The sequence below is a fragment of the Lynx canadensis genome, chromosome B3 (assembly GCF_007474595.2).
Source record: "Lynx canadensis isolate LIC74 chromosome B3, mLynCan4.pri.v2, whole genome shotgun sequence".
Taxonomy (NCBI): Eukaryota; Metazoa; Chordata; class Mammalia; order Carnivora; family Felidae; genus Lynx; species Lynx canadensis.
In genome coordinates this window covers 111,994,246-111,998,927 of record NC_044308.2, presented here as the reverse complement: position 1 = coordinate 111,998,927, position 4,682 = coordinate 111,994,246, and the positions used below count along the sequence as shown (strand labels likewise).

At 44.0% G+C, this 4,682-nt stretch overlaps 1 long non-coding RNA gene across 1 annotated transcript; it reads right to left on the bottom strand.

Annotated features, from left to right (window-relative positions):
* Window positions 1–590: 590 nt before the first annotated feature.
* On the bottom strand, window positions 591–3,036 carry LOC115515378. The gene is made up of 3 exons (XR_003969235.1): window positions 2,947–3,036; window positions 2,206–2,309; window positions 591–760 (listed from the first exon to the last, which is right to left on the bottom strand). It is a non-coding gene; the product is annotated as an uncharacterized LOC115515378 (long non-coding RNA).
* Window positions 3,037–4,682: the final 1,646 nt, after the last annotated feature.

Sequence of the window (4,682 nt, the reverse complement as noted above, 5' to 3'; positions counted from 1 at the left end):
TCAACCAGGCAGACAAGGCTTCCTATACCAAGAGACTTGACCTTTCCAGTTGTGATTCAGGAAAGTGCTCAACGTTGGTAGGTCCAAGATGAGAAGAAATTCCATCCACAGGTAACAAGAACACAGTACCAAACTTCAGTTTAGAATAAATGTTTCTTACAACCAGTAACACACATTTGTAAGAGCTGAGTGAAGTTAGGACTATGGTATGAAACCATAAAACAGAACAAAGCTAATGGAATTATAAGAACATTAATCCATGATTGTGATCTCTCAAGGTGACTGAAACCAGCTGACTTTCACAGCCACAAGCCAGCAGTAACAGTACAACATATTTGCATTCTAGAGTTGACTTTTTCTAAATGGGGATTTCAGCTCTGACCTTGTGAGGTGAAGCCTGACAGTTTATAAATGCCTTCCTTTGTCTTCCTGAGACAAAAACAAAAACAAAATTAATATGTCCAATAAATGGAATGTAAAGACTCCCATCTTGTAAATAAACTTGGAAAAATATTCTGGAATATCTTCTATAAAATAGCAGCCTAGAGCCTCAGTTGAGATTCAGTAGATTTTATTTTATGCGCAGCCTGTTGTTTAAAGGGATAGGAGTCAAATAGTAAAACTCAGCCTTCAGGAAGATGCAGAGATACTAAACTGGAACAGGCAGCTCATGTCTGTCGGCAGTGAATCCTCTAGTGACACTGGCCCATGAATCTTCCTCTGTTTTTTCCCTTGCCATCAGTGAGAACCTTCAATGTACCTGCAAGAAAGCATATTCACTTATTCTCTTAACTTATTCAAATTTATAGCTTCGAAAACTTGCAAGGCTGACCACTTCATCTCCCTCATTTTGCAGCCCAGAGAGCAGACCTGTGGGCCTGGGGAGGTGGAAGGATTTCTGTGAAACTTGTCTGCAGAAAAGCCAGACCTGCCAGGACATTGCTGCAAAATGACAGCTGCATTCACAGAATCCACTCTTCTCAGTTTGCAGATGGGCCATAGAAAACCAACAACAACAGGAGACTTTTCAACAAATAACCGAGGGATGTTCTGGGAATTCTACTGGTAAGAAAAGCATCAGACTAACTCTTTAGAAGGACCAGACCTTATGAGTGGTCATTTTTATGTAAACTGCCCATAAGGCTCTCTCAGAAGGTGCAAGCCCTATAAACACCCACAACTAGAACAAATAAACAGTGCATTTGAATTATCTAAAGGAACCAGTAAGGAATGGTTTTAAGCTAGGAGGGCTGCCATAACACTGTAAGTAAAGTCAATACATTCCTGAGTCCATGAATTAATTAGTGTTTAAATAATAGAAATGACTATCAATTGCAAAACATTACCACAAATTACTTGCTGTGCAAACAGCTTCTTTTGTTATTATTAATAATTCTAGCTACTGATTTTCTGTAATTAAAAGCCACAGTCTTCCTTTGGGTGAACAGCAGAGCAGAGTTAGACGGCAGAGTCAGTTCCCACTCACACCAATAAAAGTCACCTGGTGCCCCTGTCCCTTCTGCTGACCCTTTAAGGCTAGTTTGCTTCTAGCCTCCATTCTCAGCTGTCTGAGAAATCTAAGAGAGTCAGTCACTTGGTATTTGCTCCTTATGGTCAGAACCAGCTTTGATATTAAAATCAAACATCCAAGAAAATGCCGGAGGCAACATTTTCTGTTTCTGAGCCGTGACTTGCGCGATGAAATCATTCCACCTTGTGTGAGCAGTTCAGCAACGGTGGAGGGAAGATCTAGCTGGGTAGTAAATGACAGACAGGAAGCCTGGTGATTTATTAGGAGGCCTGAGCCTGTGGTTTAGAGGATCAGAGTTCAGGTCCCCACTCTTCAATAATCTCAGTGTGGGATTGGGGATGAGTTAGTTAACCAATGGGAGGTTTCATTCTCCCCATTAGAAGAAGTAGACCATGTTCCTTGCCATTTATTTCACAAGGAAATGAGTGAGAATTACGACTGGTATTTAAACCCTGAATAAGGCATACAAGAGATGAAGAAAAACTTTGCTCTCCTTTTTCCATTTAAAGTAATTGTACATTAACTCTCGGGCCGATTCTGACGGGGTTGGCCACCCATTCTGTGTGAATAGGGCCCAAGGAACAAAGGTGCAGACCCTGGTGTTCCTTGTTCTCCCTGTCCTTTCTGAAACTCATACAGCGTCGGGTCCTGCCCTGGTAAGAGCTGGTACTTACCGAGAGCACCTGGTGGGAAAGCACTCCTCGGACTTTACGTGGATTTTCTCACTCAGTCCCCTCAGCAACCCGATGAGGCAAGTTATCTTCACACACTTTATACACTAAAGAAATAGAGATACAAAAAGGTTATGGCCACAGAGCCAGCAAATGAGAGGACCACGATATCAACACAGGAGAATTCTTCTCCACCCTGCTAGCCTACCAAATACACAACTGTCGTTCTTGGAATGGGCTTTGGTCCTGCACCTCTACCTTCTTTCCTATTCAGCACCTGGGGCCTAACAACTTAGAGGGCACTTATCTCACATCAAAGGGGCCTTCCGAGCAGCAGCCTCTACTTCCTCCGGGAAGCTCTTCCTAGTGCTCTTGTGGCACCCTGGGCCCACCCTGTCCTGACTCTCAGCTCAGTGACCCCGTGTGACTGGGAGCATCTGGAGGACAGAGACAATTCAATGTTGAGTCCTCATGCTCTCACCCAAAGTCTGCCACTAGTAGGTAAATGTTTGTATAACAAATAAGTCTTTCTGTCTCACACCATCCCCCCCAACATATGCACATGAGGACTCACAAACTTCAGCTGCCCAAAGTCCCAGAATTCCTCTCCAGAACACTCTAACCAATGATTCTTTCCTTTAGACTCAAAGATGGCTGAAGGGGGTGGAGGTGGGAGAGAATGGCTGCTCTACTCTAATTCTTCTGGGGTGGCCTCCACCATGGTGTGCAGTTTCCCCTCTGCACCTGCTTCCCCCAGGACGCTTGATATCTTTTTCCAGACCCTTCCTCCAGGAGACTGGCTGGAGTAGGCAACAGATGGAGTCCCAGAGAGCAACAGGATGCCTCTCTCTACTCAGTCACACCCTTACCACTGCCTGTGAGTCACCCCCATCCTGCCAACCACACCACCGTATCTTAAAAGTGACTGCAGTAAAGCAGGAAATAAAAAGCAGAAAGGCCATATTCTTTGGCTGATCGGTCTTCGTAATAAATGCTACAAGGTGGAACAGAATAAATTTATGAACTATCTGGGCTGCAATTCCGTGATTTCAAAGGAATCCAATTGTGGGGAAATGTCAGTTCCAATTGAAAAAGAAAACAAACTTCTGGTGTTCCCCAACCTGAGCAATCACTGAGGTCATAAATGTAGTAATTGTTTGAGAGCCCCAGCAGATCCTGTGTTGGGCACTGTGGCCATGTGTGTTTGCATGTGAGCCATGCAAGGCTTTCACTCCTCAACATGCTCACGTTCTCACCTCCTCTCCAGCGTGTCCTCCTGTCCTCCCTCAGAGGGGTATTGATATTTTAGCCCCCAGCTGGTCTATAGAACTCAGACTCCAGAACACAAGGGGAAAGAGCCAACTATGCTGTTGAAAGCAGGCGTTACCATGGGTCCCGACAGCAGAAGCCAGGCTGGATCGATTAGAGGCTTCCAAGGCATTCAGAAAATTCACCCGAATTAATGGGAAATGAGTCAGAGGGACTGTGGATAGCCCTGGCACCTATCAGACACTGCTTCTACTGGACTTGTCAGGCTTGCCAAGACCTCTTGGTAGAGTAGCATGGATGACATGGTAACCTGCTGCAGGGAAAGCAAAGTTCTTCTCCAATGAACCACTCATCCAGAGGGACCAGGAGAGGATAATGTCTCAAAATGCCCTGAATCTTGCTTTTGCTCACTTTCTGAACATCTCAACGAATCTCAGCGTCTGACCTTGGGGTTAGGACTATGTTGACTTTCTGGGGCAAAAATATCTTTCCTTTCTTTGTAAATTAGGTATATTCTTTGTGGTTCCTCATAAATTCTTTACCTCTTTCCTCACCAGTTTTCTGCACAATTGGCCACACCCTCCTTTTTTTTTAGAGCCCTCTTATTCTTTGCTCCCAGACACTACACTCCCTGGGTATTTCTTTTTCTTTTTTGGCTACTTTTCCTTGGTCTTCTTGAAGATTCTTGTAGTTTTGTCCTTGAGTGCAGCTTCCTTAGAATTCTATCCTCCACATTTTTGCTCTGTACTTTTTCTCAAGGGTCTTTATCTAGGCCCATGGCTTTGTTGACCACCTGCATGTTCATTTATGGCTCAGCTTAGACCTTTCCCAAGCTCTAGATCCATGTCTACTGGACCTCTTCTCTTGGATATCTCACAGATGCCTCAAATTCAACATAACAAAACACATCATCCTCCCTTTGTGCTCCCCATCTCAGTGGATAATTATCCAAGAAACAACCTCAGGGGACTTTCATAAGCAACTCCTTTCTATACCTACTATGTCATAGCAATTCTGTTTTCTCATATCTTTTGAATCTGTCTGTTTTTGTCCATCCCCATCCTCATTATCTTGGTTCAGGTGACTATAAGCTTTCTCCTTCAGCTACAATAGTCTCCTAATACACCACTCTGTTTTTAGTGTGGCCTTCTCTTAGTAGTTGTCACAATGATGCTGCATAGTGAAGAATCTCAACATCCCATAAAGGCAAA